The 19,200-nt window shown below is 33.8% G+C and overlaps 1 pseudogene; it reads left to right on the top strand.

Annotated features, from left to right (window-relative positions):
- The window catches only part of LOC115429273 (probetacellulin-like), a 30,059-nt pseudogene extending 21,685 nt beyond the window's left edge, over positions 1-8,374 (top strand).
- Positions 8,375-19,200: the final 10,826 nt, after the last annotated feature.

Here is a 19,200-nt window from a genome sequence, read left to right as displayed (position 1 = left end):
CAATTATTTCAACATATTAATAGGTTTAGTGGTTAAGAAGATATTAAACACTTTAGATCAGTAGATAATAGTGGCTGAACAGTGGCTGTTTGGATCTTTACTGGTTAAAGGAGAGGAGACGACACCGTAAAGCAGGGCTGTCAAACTCATTTTAGATCAGGTTCCACATTCAACCCAATTTGATCTCCAGTGGGCTGGACCAGTAAAATAATAACATAATAACCTATAAATAATAACACCAAATTTTCTCTTTGTTTTCGTGCAAAAAAATAACATTGAATTATGAAAATATTATAAAGATGTGAATAACCTGAAAGAAATAGAAACTTCTGAAGAAAAACGAGTGCAATTTTAACAATATTATGCCTCAATTTAGCACCTCTGCCAGGAGGTATTGTGATCACTTTGCTTTGTTTGTTTGTTTGTTTGTTTGCAACTTTACAGGAAAACTATTCCAGGAAATTTATTCTGTATTTTATTCTTCTATTTTGGTTTTCTTTATTCTTCTGTACAGCACTTTGGTCCACTGCAGTTGTTTTAAAGTGCTTTACAAATAAAGTTGGATTAGATTGGATTGGATAATGACGTGAAAAAATTTATACATTATTACATATTGCACCGTTATTACCTCTGCCAGGAGGTATTGTGATCACTTTGCTTTGTGTGTTTGTTTGTTTGTTTGTTAGCAACTTTATGGGAAAACTCTTCCACCCATCTTTCCCAAATCTTCCCCACAGATAGGCCTAGGCCCTGGGACCAACCCATTACATTTTGGACCAAGTAGGCCAAAGTTCAAGGTCACAAAATCTACAATTTTCCTATCTGTCATCACTGAGCAATTTTTGAAAATTCATAAAAAATTCAAAACGACTCCGATTAGCCTCCAATTTGATCCACCCGTAGCTTAGAACAATATCTTGTATCTGGCACAAAATTGTCCACATCCACTGTGGAATGTGGACTCTGTGGACATTTACATTTAACACTGAAAATCCCATTTACCACACATTTAAAATTAGAACTCAACAAATATTTATTGGAATTATATATAATTTGACAAACACATGACTGGTACCAAGCTTCAACTGTTTCTGCTGTATGGAACAACCTGGAAACGGTTTAATTTAAACAGAAATAGTCGATCCACACATGCACACCGTTCAGGGTGCTTGGCGGAGGTTTGTGTTCTCTGAACACTTGTTATTTATATGGATCAGATCTACAAATGCACAAAACATTTAGTAACAGACAGAATATCGTTAAAAATGCACTTCATTTTCTTTAGACATCTCAGATTGTTCCTATTTTTAAGGTTATTCACATTTAATTGTTAAAGGATAGTTTGTTAATGTAAATATTGTCATAATTTAACAGTATTTTTTGCACTAAAACAAAGAAAAACATTTGGAGTCGTCATTATTTACAGGCATAATGTAACATTTTTCCACATTAAACCAAAAGGAAAATTTGGAGTTCACAGAGTTGGAAAGAGTTTGGCTGGAAAAGCTTGATTAGATATTTCCTTACACCGCATCAGAAGTCCCACTATAGAGATAACTCCCCAATTTGCCGGAGAAATGTGGTAATACAAATGCAAATCATTGTCATCTCTCCTGGAATTGTTCAGTTATCGAAAATTACTGGAAGGAAATACAGAAGGAAATACAAGAAATTATCGGGAGCCACTTATCCTTTGAATGTAAATCTTTATTTTTTGGACTTATAGCAGAAGGATGGCCAAAGAGAGACAAATATTTATTTAATATCCTGCTAATAGCGGCCAAAAAAGCCATCACAAGAAAATGGCTTTCATCAGAAAGCCCAACGCTGAGTATGTGGATGGACATTACAGTGGACATATATAAGATGGACAGACTGACTGCAGAGGTGAACTATAAGAAGGACTTGTTTGTTACGCGCTGGAAGAAATGGATGGAATACATCATGCCACGCAGACCGGACTTTGATACTTTTATTTTTGTATAGAAGATTAGATATAGTAAATGCAATAACTGCAATTCACTCCCTACTTGTTAATGTTCTTTTTGTTTGTTTCATTGTTTAAAAAAAATGGGACATTCAGACTAATATACTGTTGATGACATTTAAAATGAATATCTTTGTCAAACGTCATGCAGAATGTCAACAAAAAAGTGAATTTAAAAAAAAAAAAAAAAAAGGAAAATTTGGAGTCATTACGTATAGATTATTATGCTATTATTTAACTTTTTATCACAATTGTTCTGTATGTAGAACCTGAACTAAAATGAGTTCACCTGTTAATATCTTCAGTGTCATTTTTGCATGTCTCAAATTCATCCCATGGGCCTCATTAGAACATTTGGTGGGCCACTTTTGGCCCACGGGCCGCATGTTTGACACCCCTGCTGTAAAGGGATGAAGATTAGAAGAAGATGAAAACAAACAAAAAGAGAAAGGCAGCGAAAATGTTCCTGCACTGAAGAAGGATGTGAATGTTTTATTATAACGTGTCTTGGGAAGCAGAAGCACCAACAGATGAAAGGAAAATGATGAATAATGAAAGCTGTGTTTTTGCGCCGTCTCGTCTCAGGTGTCAGCGTGGTTACATCGGCTCCAGGTGTGAATACATGGACCTGGACTGGCTGAAAGGAGACAAAAGACAAATCCTCATTATCTGCGTGGTCACAGGGCTTGTGCTGCTCATCCTTCTTCTTGTATTCATCTGTATCTGTTCACAGTAAGTATGGGAGCGACACAAACCAACACGGTGTTATAATGTAGGGGTGTCAGACTCATTTCAGTTCAGTTCCACATTCAGCCCCATTTGATCTGAAGTGGACCAGAGCAGTAAAATAAGAACAGTGGAAAAAGTCAAATTACATTCTGATAATGTTAGCATCTACAAAAATCTGAATAACATGAACAACTGGAAACGTCTTAAGAAAAACAAGCCCAATTTTAACAACATGTAATTATTATTAGATTTTTGTTGCTTAATTCAAGATTTTTTTTGTTTTTTTGCTTAATTCAAGATTTATTTATTTTTTGCTTAATCCATAATTTTTAAAAAAAATTTTTTTTGCTTAATTCAAGATTTTTTTGCTTGATTGAATTTTTTTTTGCTTAATTCAAGATTTATTTATTTTTTGCTTAATCCATGATTTTTTTTAAATTTTTTTTTGCTTAATTCAAGATTTTTTTGCTTGATTCAAGATTTTTTTTTTTTGCTTAATCCATGATTTTTTTTTTTTTTTTTTGCTTAATTCAAGATTTTTTTGCTCGATTCAATTTTTTTTTTTCTTAATTCAAGATTTTTTTTTGCTTAATTCAATAATTTTTTTTGCTAAATTCAAGACTTTTTTTCCCAATATGATCTCAAGTGGGCTGGACCAGCAAAATAATACCAGTGAAAAAGGTAAAATTACATTACGATTATGTTTACATCTACATCGTTTCCTTAAAAATCTGAATAACATGAACAACTGGAAACATCTTAAGAAAAACAAGTCCAATTTTAACAATACTATGCCTCAGATTATCAGTTTATCATTTACACATGTACATTACAATTTACATTACAATTACAAATACACAAAACATTTAGTAACAGGCAGAATATTGGTAAAATTGCATTTACTTAAGACATTTCAGGTTTTTCCACATTTTTTTTAATAAAATAACAGTTTTTAATATAAACATTTTCATGTAATTTTACTTTTTTACACTAAAACAAAGATAAAATTTGCGGTTTTCATTATTTATAGGTTTAATATGATTGTATTATACTGGTCTGACCCACTTGAGATCTAATTGGTCTGTATGTGGAATCTGAATTAAAATGATTTTGACATTCTTGATTGTTAATATCTTCAGTGTAATTTTTGTATTTCACAAATCCATCCTACGGGCCAGATTGGATCCTTTGGTGGGCCGGATTTGACCCCCGGGACGCATGTTTGACACTCGTGGTTTAGGTGATTAGGTCTTATTTTAAGTGTGATGAGATATTTGGACTAGAAATGAGAAAAATACACTTGGTAAGATTTTAATAATAATGAAAAAAGTAAAATTCTATTGTGATCAGGTTTACATCTACAAATTTTCCTTAAAAATCTGAATAACATGAACAACTTGAATTGTCTTAAGAAAAAAAAAATTCTGCCTCTGTTTATCAGTTTATCATTTACACATGTGCATTACAATCACACAAAACATTTAGTAACAGGCAGAATATTGGTCAAATTGTATTTACTTTTCTTAAGACATTTCCGTTTGTTCATATTTGTTCAGGTGACTCACATTTTTTGTGAAAGTATAGTTTGGTAATGTAAGCATTTTCATGTAATTTAACTTGTTTACACCAAAAAAACACAGAGAAAATGTGGGGTTGTCATTATTTATAGGTTATCATGATCATATTTTACTGGTTCTGACCCACTTCAAATCTAATTGGACTGTATGTGGAACCTGAATTAAAATGATTTTGACACCACTGATTGTTAATATCTTCAGTATAATTTTTACATTTCACAAATTCATCCTGCAAGCCAGATTTGGCTCTTGGGCCGCATGTTTGACATCTGTGTTATAATCGATAAGTGAAGAAATGTAGTTGTATTTAAACCCATACAGACCCAGTGCTACTATTATGGCAGTTCCCAAATGAATTTTTCTCTCTATTTAACCTTTCTTAACTGATTTATCACCATTTTTTTGGAACATTATCCTCTGTATTTTGCATTTTTCACTGGAAATCATGTATTTTCCTATATTTAATTTCCTATATTTTATTTAGATATTCATGAAAACTCAGAGTGAATTCAATGTTATCATATAAAAACGGAGAAAACTGAAGAAAAAGTTACTTTTTTAGCAAATATATCTATACCTGAATGTAAACCCGGTGTTTATTTATTTATTTATTTATTTATTTATTTATTTATTTATTTATTTATTAGGATCCCCATTAGCTGATGCAGTACATCAGCTACTCTTCCTGGGGTCCTCCCATTCCAAACAGACATACAGTATCCATTTCCAAGCATAAAAACAATGTGATTCACCCTTATATTTCCTTCTTAAGAACACTCAACAGTCAAACAAAACAACATTAACAGTAATAACAATACTACAAGATCAAATTAAAACCAACACAAACAAATAAACAAACAAACAAAAACTAAGCAATTATATTAAATAAATAAAAGTGTGTCCATCCACTGTCATTGTTTATTAGTTTGTAGGTTTTTTACTTATTTTTGATCATTTTATTCACTGTCATTGATCCAACTCCATGGGTTTTACTGGTGAATCAGTGTTGTAGAAGATGACAGTGTTTCCATGGTAACTACAGAGCCTCCGAACATCCAAATGATGACCATAAAAAGATGACAAACTGCATTTTACACCAATTCTTTACATGTATTGATAGGATTAGTGGATGAACAGGTATTTTAGTCCAGTAGATGCTGTTGGTCACCAGTGGATGTTTGGGTCTTTATGGCTTAATGAGCCATTGAATCTGCTTTTAGATTTTAGTTTAGTTGAAGTTTTTATTATAAGAGCTAAAGTAGTTTTATTTCAAAGAGTCTGATTGAGATGAACTATATCAATCTGTACAGGGGAAATTATGCATTGACTAGTTTTAGTTAGATTTTTAACTAGTATTTGTGCTAGTTTGAGTTTGCCCGATATTATAAGGAAAGTCTTAGGTCCAATCCCAACTCACCCCTTGGTCCTCCCCTTTGGCCTTTGCACCTGGCACTACCCCTTAAAACAGAGTTGCAAGGGGTAGGGGTTGAAATATTCTCCTATGAACACTGCAAATAATCTAAATCTTACCAAGTGTATTTTTCTCATTTCGAGTCCAAATATCTCGTCACACTTAAAATAAGAAGTAATCACCTAAAGCTGTTGATAGACACAAAAAGATGTCCAAAGCCCATCAACAGAGACCGTTCCAGTTGCTGACGACATGGGGAAATCTGTCGGAAACAAAGTTGTTGCATCCGTTTATAGCGGCATTGATGACGTAGCAGGTGTGGAAGGGTGGGACCATTTCACTGCAAAAATCTAAATCTTCCCAAGTTTGTTTTTCTCATTTCTAGTCCAAATATCTCATCACACTTAAAATAAGACAGACTCACCTAAAGAGGAACTTTTCAGTGAGATATAAGAACTGATTTTTAGATAATAGATCTGGAAAATCTGATTTCAAGAAATCTTAGCGAGATAATTTTCACTTGTTCCACTGGCAGACTTTTCTGCTTAAGTCAAGATTTTTTTTTTTTTTTTGCTTAATTCAAGTAAAGTGAAGTAAAGTGAAATAAAGTAAAATAAAGTAAAGTAAACTAAATTAACTAAAGTAGAAAGTAAAAGAAAGTAAAGTAAAGTAAAGTAAAGTAAACTTAACTTAACTTAACTAAAGTAAAGTAAAGTAAAGTAAACTTAAATTAACTAAAGTAGAAAGTAAAAGAAAGTAAAGTAAAGTAAAGTAAACTTAACTTAACTTAACTAAAGTAAAGTAAAGTAAAGTAAACTTAACTTAACTTAACTTAACTAAAGTAAAGTAAACTTAAATTAACTAAAGTAGAAAGTAAAAGAAAGTAAAGTAAACTTAACTTAACTAAAGTAAAGTAAAGTAAACTTAACTTAACTTAACTTAACTAAAGTAAAGTAAACTTAAATTAACTAAAGTAGAAAGTAAAAGAAAGTAAAGTAAAGTAAAGTAAAGTAAAGTAAAGTAAAGTAAAGTAAACTTAACTTAACTAAAGTTAAGTAAAGTAAAGTAAAGTAAGCTTAACTAAGTTAAGTAAAGTAAACTCAACTTAACTAAAGTAAAGTAAAATAAAATAAAAAGTAAAGTAAACTAAGGCTAAAGACGTTCATTTTGTCCTTTGTTTATGTAATTATACTTCTCTTTTTTCTTTTGTTCAGACAAGGTATAGTTTTTTAGATGATACCAGCTTGACAGTTTCGACTGTGACTCCAGTCTTCCTAAACTGAACTGAACTGAACTAAACTAAACTAAACTAAACTAAACTAAACTAAACTAAACTAAACTAAACTAAACTAAACTAAACTTAACTTTTACAGACAGAAGGAATGTAAATGGCTCTATTTTGCTTCATTGGTTTGTTCATCTGTGTGCAGTGTTCAGAGTAGAATAGAATAGAATAGAATAGAATAGAATAGAATAGAATAGGCTTTATAATCATTACACCAGTAAAATTGCAGTGAGTAAAAACTGAGTCAGTAAAAGTGCAGCTGTTTCGGCAGCTCAGTGTGAATTCTTCTGTGTTCAGTTCCTGGGCAGACTCCAGAAGTCCCCTTTGGGTTTTGAACAGAAGAAGTGTGTAAACCCTTGTAGTGCGTTGCTGTACTGAAGTGTGTGTGTGTGTGTGTGTGTGTGTGTGTGTCAGTCGTAGATATGGACCGTGCAAACGCAAGAGAAGACAGAGAGAAGAGCTGAGGAACGGCTCCGAGAAGCTGCACATGATGGACACCAGCAGCACCAAGCCACACATAGGCTTAATGTCCGAGTCCACGGAGACGCCACACACATCAAACACTGTATGAGAGGAACGTGTGTGTGTGTGTGTGTGTGTGTGTGTGTGTCTGCGTGTGTAAGTGTGTGTGTGTGTGTGTGTGTGTGTGTGTGTGTGTCTGCTTGTGTAAGTGTGTGTGTGTGTGTGTGCCACTTTGGGGATTTGTTTGGATCTGGAGGAATGTGTCCTTTCCGGTTCCAGCTGCTGCCCTTTGTCACGCGGTGCCTTCAGGTGTCCCTCTGTACTGGACAAGACTGGACTGAGGCCTGCTGGGTAAAAAGAGCAGAGGACGTCCATAAGTGGGAAGGATAAACATGTGTGTGGAAGCAGCTTACCCAGGACTCACTGCCTCTACTCTTCAACGGCAGCCATGTCTGAAGCTGAACAGAAGATGCTTTTGTGGATTTATGATAAACACAAGTAAGAGACTGGACTTCAGCCGGTTGTCTTGGCACGAATATTTTCCGCGGCTGGTCACTGTGCAGGACTAAATAAATTGTTGCTATGTTGGAAAATGCTGTGACACCAGCTGGCAGCTGATGATAGCAGCTGATTGGGTTATCAGTCAGAGCAGGAGCCAAAAGGAGTCTGAGACGAGCGGAGTCCAAACACACTGAAAAAAGTGAGGAAAGAGGCTGTAGGGAGCGCATTCACTCCACACTCTGTTTTAATTATTATTATTATGTAAATAAGCTACATGTAAAAATATGTCATGTTGAGTAAGTATAAATGGCTGTATGGAGGACTGAACCTGCCATATTAAAAATATATACAGAAATATAAAAATGGCTTGATAAGTTCATTTCCGTACCCTTTTATTGATCTATTTTGTCCTTATTTATATTTTTCCGTATTTAATTTTTATCCTTGCATTTATTTCTGTGTTGCTTTCTATTTACATTTTGGTAGAAAATGCAAAAGGGGGAATACTGAAGAGGTAAATATGTCTATGAATAAAAAAAAAAAAAAAAAAGACAATAAATTAATAAGGTGTCAGATGAAAATAAAATATAGAAATCAACAAGAAAAGAGATAAAGAAAATGTAAATAGAAAGCAACAGAAATAAATGCAGGGATAAAAATTAAATACGGAAAAATACAAATAAGGACAAAATAGCTAAATAAATGGTATGATGATAAGTTCATTTCCGTACCATTTATTGATCTATTTTGTGCTTATTTATATTTTTCCATATTTAATTTTTATCCCTGCATTTATTTCTGTGTTGCTTTCTATTTACATTTTCTTTATCTCTTTTCTTGTTTATTTCTATATTTTATTTTCATCCAACACCTTATTAATTTATTGTCATTTTTTTTATTCATAGTCATATTTACCTCTTCAGTATTCCCCTTTTGCATTTTCTTCCAAAATGTAAATAGAAAGCAACACAGAAATAAATGCAGGGATAAATATTAAATAAGGAAAAATATAAATAAGGACTAAATAGATCAATAAAAGGATATGGAAATGCATAAACTTATCAAGACATTTTTATATTTCTGTATATAGTTTTTTAGTATGGCAGGTTCAGTCCTTCATATGTCTGTACTGTTTCAGTGTACTGTATTTATGTTTCTTACTACAATTTAGTTTAGGTTTTGTTTGCATGGTACTGATTTGTATCACAAACCCTGCGTCACTCACTACTCTACCCATACAGCAGTGGTTCTCAACCTTTTTTAGCTCATGACCCCATTTAAACATCACAAATTTGTGGCAACCCCAGACATTCAAAACTGAGATTTTTTTTTTTTTTTTTTTTTTTTTTGCTAAAATTCATTTGTTTTTGATCATGTAATAGTTTGCTATACTATGCTGCAAATAAATGTTAATTTTATATCAGGGGTGTCAAACTCATTTTAGTTCAGTTCCACATTCACCCCAATATGATCTCCAGTGGGCCAGACCGGTAAAATAATACCAGTGAAAAAAGTAAAATTACATTATGCTAATGTTTACATCTACAACGTTTCCTTAAAAATCTGAATACCATGAACACCTTGAAATGTGTGAAGAAAAACAAGTGCAATTTTAACAATATTCTGCCTCAGTTTATCACTTTATCATTCACACATGTGCGTTATTACTTACATTACTATTACAAATACACAAAACACATAGTACCAGGTATAATATTGGTAAAAATTACGTTTACTTCTCTTAAGACATTTCAGGTTGTTCATATTTGTTCAGGTTATTCACATTTTTTGTAAAAGGGTTTGTAATGTAAACATTTTCATGTAATTTTACTTTTTTTCATTAAACCAAAGTTAAAATCTGCAGTTGTCATTATTTATAAGTTATTATTATACTATTCTACTGATCTGACCCAACTGAGATCTGTATGTGGAACCTGAATTTGACACCAGTGTTTGTTAAAATCTTCAGTGTAATTTTTGCATTTCACTAGTTCATCCTACGGGCCAGACTGGACCCTTTGGCGGGCCAGATTTGGCCCCCAGGCCACATGTTTGACACCTGTGATCTATATAATGTATATTATTATGGACAGAGGCAGTAAATCCAGGTGTAGATTACTGCACAAAGGGAGAATTGGATTTTCCTTGGTCAGGATCTGTCCAGTCAGTCCAGCTGTGATTTACAAGGAGGACAATTAATACTGAACAAACAAGAACTGAAACTATGAATTATGAAAGAGCTGCAGCATCTGAAACCGACCACAATGAACATGTGACAGATAAACAGAACCACAGTGCTGCAGTTTCACAACCACAGTTTGTCATGTCTGTTATGGATTGGGATCGTCTCTGTCAACTCACCATATATTTATTATTAGCAAGTTTTTATCTTTATTTTTATCAATTACTATAAATTTCAGGCGACCCCATTTGAATTCCAGGCGACCCCACATGGGGTCCCGACCCCAAGGCTGAAGAACACTGCCATACAGACTCACTCAGAATATTGTTACTTGTCAACATTAGCAATGCAAGAGCAGCCTTCTGCGCTTAAAGCTGCCGTTCTGGACTCTTGGGTTGGAGGAGTACAAGGTGAACTTGTGCTGAAGACGTTTTGATCTGTACATGTGGAGCCGTCAGAACAGCCGGGCCTGTGTGCGCTCGCTGCACCCCGGTGAAAACGCTCCACTGTCAGATTCTTTCCAAACTGCCAGGCTTTCACTGAGTTTTATGTGTATCTCTATGTGTATTAACCCCCAACCACCCCCCCACCCCCACCCCCCTGGTCTAAATCAGGAGAGAGACAGTGTCTGCTCCTGCATTTTAAGGGTTGTTTATTTTCAATAAAAACTGATCAGCTGCAGTTGGATGTGTCATTACATGTAAAAAAAATATATAGTGTTGAGTTCAGAAACCGGTACAAACAACTCCATGTGGTTTCATGAGTAAATATTACATTACATATTACATGTAATATTACAATATTACATTATAATATTACATGTAGGTAGTTCTAAGTTAAACTGGACTTGTTTTGCTCTTTTATAAACATTTCATCTCTCATCCAAGACACTGCTTCAGTTCCAATAGCTGGAGGGGGAATTGGACTTATAAACCTGTGTGTGTGTGTGTGTGTGTGTGTGTGTGTGCGTGCGTGTGTGTGTGTGTGTGTGTGTGTGTGTGTGTGCGTGTGTGTGTGCGTGTGGGGGTGGGGGTGGGGGGGGTCTGCAGGTGTTGTTCCATATGCCATATGCTATAGGGAACTGAACCTGCCATATTGAAAAATATATACAGAAATATAAATTAATTCATGTTGTTAGTTTACATTATATTAACTCTTAATCAGCCCTGAGTATTGTAAAGAGGAGGTGATAACATTATTACCTCCGCCAAGGAGGTTATGTTTTTGCCAGGGTTTGTTTGTTTGTTTGTTTGTCCGTCCATTAGTGTGCAACATAACTCAAAAAGTTATGGACAGATTTGGATGAAACTTTCAGGGTTTGTTGGAAATGAGATAAGGAAGAAATGATTAAATTTTGGTGGTGATCGGGGTGGGGGGGTGGGGGGGGGGCACTGATCAGCCTTGGCAGAGGTCTGCGCTCTCCGAGTGCTTCTAGTTTATCTTGTTGTTTTTTTTGTTGTGTGTTTTTGTTTTGTTTTTTTTGTTTTTTTTCCTTCTTTTTTGGGGGTTTAATAGGTTTGTAGGTTTGTTGCATAGTTTGTTTGCATATATTGTGTCTGTGTAGTTCATTATATGTAAGTACATGTTTATGTAAATGTATAATTTGAAGTAATAAAAAAAAAAAAAAAAATTATTAATTCATGTGCCAATACATGGTACAAAAAAAATAAATAAATAAAACGCATTTATTTACTTTATCCTCCTCAGACCCAGCTATGGGTTTTCTGTCCACATTTGTGGACAAGAGTTTCACAACTTTATGCAAAAAAAAAAAGAAAACTGTCCACCACAAAGGACATTCCACAAAAAATTTAAAAACTACATCTGAAAAAACTGTTGCATCATGATGTTTCCAATATGGCACTTATTTAATAAAAAACAAAAAAAGCTGGTACTTTGCTGACATTTCCTGGGTCTGAGGAGGTTAACATTTCATTTTCTGCACTATTTATTTATTTATTTTGCACTTATTTATATTTTTCCTTCTTTAATTTTTATCCCTGCATTTATTTTTCACACAGAAATGTAAAAAGAACAGGCAGAACTGTAAAATGGAAATAGGCTTGGAGAAAAAAATAGAGGAAGAAAATGCGAGAGGAGGATTACTGGGGAGATAAATATGACTGAATAAAAATAAAAATGTCAGATGAAAATAAAGTATAGAAATAAATAAGAAAAGAGATAAAGAAAATGTAAATAGAAAATAATGCAAAAATAAATGCAGGGATAAAAATTAAAGAAGGAAAAAATATAAATAAGGACGAAATAAATAAATGTTATGGAAAATGAAATGTTAAAGTAAATAAATGCCTTTAATTTTTTTTTTTTTTTTTTTTTTGTATTATGTATTGGCACATGAATTAATATATCAAGCCATTTTTATATTTCTGTGTATATTTTTCAATATGGCAGGTTAAGTCCTCCATAATATGCTGTTTGGGTCTTCATGGGTTGAATTCAGTTTTCTGTTTCAGGTTTACACTCAGATGCAGACAACATCGGTCTTATCAAAGCTTAACCCTACACAGACTAGGACAGTACAGACGCTTCAACATGCAAGTCATGGTCAAACGAAGTACTGATTAGACTCGCTTCCAGGTGACTGTACTTTGGTAGTAGGTTTATTGCTGTGTTGACTTGTCAGGTTGCTACGGTGACGCATTACCATCTGAAGTCAGCAGTGTGATGTTAAAGGTGCCAAAAACATCCAGTGTGTGTGAAAACAGTGTAGTCTTGTTCTAAATATCCACTGCTTCGCGGGGCGTGGCAAGGCTCAGGAGGAGGTGGAGCGGGTCGTCCAGTATCCAAAGGGTTGCTGGTTTGAATCCTGCTCTGTCCTAGTCATGTGCCGTTGTGTCCTTGGGCAAGACACTTCTGTTGTGACTTTATTTGGGGAAAGATAAAGTACAAGTAATTTGTGTTTGGATTTATTATAATTTTATGATGCATATACAATTTCATGTTAATTTATTTCAGAGTAAAAATATACAGTATATTTCATTTGTGATTTATGTTAAAAGTTGAGCTAAAATAAGCCATAGTGAATGCTAAGATTAAGATAACTACGTTTCCCATGAGGCTTAGCATTACCCAAGAAGTATAGGAAATTTTCACGGAAGTAGATGTATGTATGTATGCCACGAGTTGTGAAAAGTTGTGTTTTCAAGTTGCCGCACGCAGTAAAATGAATGCTTATTTTTAAACCAAGAGTCTCGCTTTGTTATTTTTGGACGTAATTTGGATAATTACAACAACTTCAGCCGCCTTGCCTCCAGTGTCTCTCACACCGGTGTATGAATGTTTGGTGTGAACATGCTTCCATCAGCCTGCCCCAGAGTTTCTACAAACGTCGTTTACCACCACCAGACTGTGAATGACAACGAATGAATAATGGATCAATAATGTGAAGCACTTTAAGAATCTAATCCATCATTATTATTATTATTATTATTATTATTATTATTATTATTATTATTATTATCACAACTATTAACAAAGGTCCAGAATAACGACAGTGTTTTTATCTTAACTCATAAAGACCCAGTGCTACTTTTGTGGCAGTTTCCAAATAACACTGGTCAACAACAAATTTATTGTTTCAGTTTTTTGAGCTGGTTTAGGATAATTTTGGTGCTGAATCCAAAAATCACATTCATTTTGCTGAATCAGGTCAACTTTCTGAACTATGCTACATATTGGCTTTTTATCATTTTTGCTTACATTTATGGGCATTTTCACATCATATGATACAAAATTCTTTCATATTTCTTGGAATAAACGAGTTCTGAAGATTTGACTTTTGCCAATTTATGATTAATGTTTTTTTTAATATTACAGGTGAATGAAATGGCTTCAACTAGAAGATCTTGCAAAAATAAGCCTGACGTATTCTGCTCCATCTGCGGGGAATACACCATTGTACCTAACAGGAATCAAGTCACAAGTTTCATAAAGTGTGCTTACCAATCTTATTTTGGTATTAATTCTTATATTTTGTGAGAAGATCAAATTTTTCAAAATCAAATTAGCAAAAAACCTGACCTGATTGAGAAAAACAGATGTCATTTTTGGATTTAGCGGTGCAAAATGGTCCTAATTCAGTTGAAAAAAACCTAGACAACTTGCAAAAAACATTTTTTTTGTAACCCAGTGTAATTTTTCTTTATATTTAACCTGTCTTAAGTGTTTTATCACCATTTATTGTAATAGTGTCCTATTTATTTTGGGGGTTTTTTTCAGTATAAATCATGTATTTTCCTATATTTAATTTACTGACGTTGACGTAGATGTTCCGAAAAACTCAGAGGAAATTCAAAGTTTATTAAGGAAACTGAAGAAAAAGTGACTTTTTCGGCAAATATATCCTTCACTGAACATAAACCCAGTTTCTCCATCCACCATTTATTCAAATATTATCCTCTGTATTTTGCATTTTTAAGTGAAAATCAGGTATTTTCCTATATTTAATTCACTGATCATGTAGATGTTCAGTAGAACTCAGATTAAACTTCAGGGTTATTATATCAAAAGCACAGAAAACAAAAGAAAAAGTGACTTTTTTGCTAAAAAATCTTTCATTAACTGAACATAACCCCAGTGTGTCCATCCACTGTCACTGATCCAACTCCATGGGTTTTACTAGTGAATCAATGTTGTAGAAGATGACGGTGTTTCCATGGTAACTACGGAGCCTCTGAACGTCCAAATGGGTCATATCTGATGACCATGAAAAGATGACAAACTGTATTTTACACCAATTATTTACATGTATTGATAGGATTAATGGATCAACAGGTATTAAACATTTTACATCAGTAGATGGTGTTGGTCACTGGTGGCTGTTTGGGTCTTTATGGGTTAAATTTATGTGAATTTTTTTTTTTTTTTTTTTACAAACAACAAATATCGCTTATTAAATATGTGAGACTTATGCATTAGTATATGCACATTTAACCCTTTCATGAACAGTGGTCACTACAGTGGACATTTATTCTCCAGCTGTTCTCTTGTATATTCATGGATTTTATTGTTTTAGTTCCATATCAGCCAACACAGTGGACGCTCATGCATCATCCCATACACTTACATTCAGACCATTACTGTAACTTTGCTGTTCTTGATAAACCTGACCTGCAGTGACATATTTGATTGTAAATCAGTTGCTTGTTATTGTTATTAGACTGTAGTTTTTTGTTGTTGTTTTTTTTGCATATTATCTCCATAAATTGAGTAATAACTAATATTAGAGTATGTTAAAATGTGACAAAACACCAGATTAGCAGCATTTTAAAAATTATTTCATAGTTTTCACACAGTGTATCAGTAAATACATGTTTCTTTGCTTCAAAAATTAAATGCATGATGTTCGGGTAAGTGGATATTTTTGCAACTCCATGAAAAATAGGTTCATAAAAAATCTTTCAATCACATTGTTTTTTTTTCAGGCCTAAAGAGGAATAAAAACACTCAGGAAAAATAACTGGATAAGGGTCAAAACAAAGTATTCGAAATCTCTCTGACGGGACATTTTAGAGACAATTTGACCCACATTTTTACTTTTAAATTAATTTTTGCTTTAGTTGGAACATAAGGGATTATCCAGAACAAGGAGCTACTTTATATTGAAATAAACGGAATGACAATCAATTCAAATTCGCTCTCTGACAGGACATTACTGTGTTTTGACCCATTAAGGTTCACATAATTCATGCATGAAAGGGTTAATAATGGTTTTGGAAGTAAAACCCCATGTAAGAACAAACCTGACAAACAGGAACCTAAAATCTGCTGAAATGCTTGTGAGTGCCAAAGGGATGTGTGTTGTCTGTCTGTGTTAGATTACCTGAGAACTGTCACTTTATGTTCCAGGTTTCAGAGCTGACCTCAGTGACAGCTGCTGACAGCTGCAGAGTGCATTATTTCTGAAAGGATTTGGAATCTCCTTGAAAACCAGACTGAAACTGTCACAGTCTGAAACAACTATTTAAGATGAAAACAATATGTGGTTGCACTCATTTTGCAACTTGTCATCTACAGTTCATTTCACCATTTTGTTCTGATGTTTGTCTGCATCAGTTTGACTTCTACAAATAGGACTAGTTTAGCTGAAATTACCTTGGGCTTGTAAGCACATCAACCACATGACAAATACGAATTAAAATAACATTCACCAAGAAAGACCCAGCTCCACTGTTGTGGCAGTTCCCAAATTATTATTTTTTTCTATAACTCACATTTCCTAAGAGATTTATCACCATATATTATTGCTCCGTATTTAGCATTTTTCCATTGAAAATCAAGTATTTTCCTATATTTAATTTACTGAACATATAGATATTCATAAAAACTGAGAGTTATTACATCAAAAAAAGAGAAAACTGACCCAAAAGAAGCTTTGGGTCTTTAGGAGGTAATTTCTGCAGTTAATTTCCAAGTTCTGAACTATTAATTAACAACTAAATCACAACATTTTTAGTGAAAAAGTTCCTTTTTCTTCAGTTTTCTCTGTTTTGATATAATAACTGTTACGCCCCGGCCTAGGGCTTTACCTGGGCGAACATAATATTGCTCACTCTGTCCCCTCCCAGCTCCCAAGCACACGTCAGTCAAAACTAAGGTTCACAATATTTATTTTTACACAACTAAAGGAGGGTTAGGGGAGGGCGCGGCTAAAACAACAAACAAAATATCTTCTTCAAAGTTCAAAAGTAAATTGCCTAATCCAAAATAAATGCAAGAAATAAAATACAGAAAACTAACCTAAACTCCCAAATAAAAACAGGAGAAAAGGTGAAAACAAAACAGCTGTCCTCCCCTACCAGGAAGAGGATCCAATTTACAAAATATCTGTTTACAACTATATACAGTTTCAAATTATCACACGACCACATACGAAGACTGACGGTCACACACGCAGGAACACGGTTGGAAGCCGGCAGGAGGCAAGAGAGAGCCAACTGGAGGATCAGCGCCATTTTTGAAGGGGCCGGGCAGTCACGCTCCACCAACCAGCAGCTTCCTACAAAAAACAAGACAAACACAAAAGGGCACAGCACACCTACAGGACTGAGGGGAGAACACACACTCTAAACAGAAAATATATATATACATAAATAAACATGAATTATGACCTGGGGCACAGGTGTCAAACATGCGGCCCAGGGCCAAATCCGGCCCTCCAAAGGGTCCAGTCTGGCCTGTGGGATGAATTTGTGAAATGCAAAAATAAGATATTAACAATCCTTTTACTTCAGGTTCCAAAATTCAGACCAATTCAATCTCAAGTGGGTAGGATTCAGTAAAATACAATCATAATAACATAAAAATAATGACAACTCCAATTTTTTCTGTTTATGAATGTACATATTTTCATGTCTTTCCACTAAAAAAAAAAGATAATTTTGCAAAAAATGTGATTAACCTGAACAAATAGGAACAACATGAAATGTCTTAAGAGAAGTATGTACAATTTTAACAAGATGTTTTATGTATTTGTAGACTCACTGTGATCTGTGAGTTATAATGAACATGTGTAAGTGATAAACTGAGGCAGAATATTGTTAAAATTACACTTATCTTTTCAGTTTGTTCATGTTATTCAGATCTTTTGAAAGGATAGTTTGTAGATGTAAACTTTTTCACAATGTAAATTTACTTTTTTTGCTCTAAAACATAGAGAAAAGATTGGAGTTGACAATAATTATATATTATTATGTTATTATTTTACTGGTTCGGCCCACTGCAGATCAAATTTTGCCAAACGCGGCCCCTGAACTATAATGAGTTTGACAACCCTGACCTAGGGTCATTACATAACCCTCAATTTTAATCTGAGTTTTTATGAATATCTATATGTTCAGTAAATTAAATATAGGAAAATACCTGACTTTCAATGGGAAAATACAAAATATGGAGCAATAATATATGGTGATAAATCTCTTAGGAAATGTGAGATACAGAAAAAAAAAATCATTTGGGAACTGCCACAACAGTAGAGCTGGGTCTTTATTGGTGAATGTTATTTTAATTCGTATTTGTCATGTGGTTGATGTGCTTACAAGCCCAAGGTAATTTCAGCTAAACTAGTCCTATTTGTAGAAGTCAAACTGATGCAGACAAACATCAGAACAAAAATCGCAAAATGAACTGTAGATGACAAGTTGCAAAACGAGTGCAACCACATATTGTTTTCATCTTAAATAGTTGTTTCAGACTGTGACAGTTTCAGTCTGGTTTTCAAGGAGATTCCAAATCCTTTCAGAAATAATGCAATCTGCAGCTGTCAGCAGCTGTCACTGAGGTCAGCTCTGAAACCTGGAACATAAAGTGACAGTTCTCAGGAAAAACAGACAAAAGGAGGGGACCTTTTCATAAAAGTATGTCGTGATTTAGTTGTTTAATTAATAGTTAAGAAGTTGGAAACTAACTGCAAAAATTAACCCGTAAAGACCCAAAGCTACTTTTGCGTCAGTTCCCAAATGAATTTTTCTCAATATTTACCCTTTCATACGTGATTTATCACCATTTATTGTAATATTATTCTCCTTATCAGTGAAAATCAGGAATTTTTCTGTATTGAATTTACTGATATTACAGATATTCATAAAAGCTCTGAGTAAATTCAAGGTTTATTATATCAGAAAGAGAGAAAACTAAAGAAGTAACTTTTTCATGTATTGCTAGAATTAGTGGATCAACAGGAATTAAACATTTTTGATCAGTAGATGATTTTTGGTTGGTGGCGGATGTTTGGGTTTTTATGGGTTAAAAATACAGATGTACTTTAACCCATAAAGACCCAGTGTTACTTTTGTGGCAGTCCCCAAATGAATTTTTCTCTATATTTAAGTTTTCTTAACTGATTTATCATAATAATATCTTCCGTATTTTGCATTTTTCACTGTAAATCATGTATTTTCCTGTATGTAATCTCCTATATTTTATATAGATGTTCATGAAAACTCAGAGTAAAGTCAATGTTATCACATCAAAACAGATAAAATGGAAGAAAAATTCACTTTTTCAGTGAAGATATCATTAACTGAACATAAACTCAGTGTGTCCATC

This window comes from Sphaeramia orbicularis, chromosome 12 (assembly GCF_902148855.1).
Source record: "Sphaeramia orbicularis chromosome 12, fSphaOr1.1, whole genome shotgun sequence".
NCBI lineage: Eukaryota > Metazoa > Chordata > Actinopteri > Kurtiformes > Apogonidae > Sphaeramia > Sphaeramia orbicularis.
Note: the sequence above shows the minus strand (reverse complement) of the source record. Positions and strands in the feature narration are given on the sequence as shown.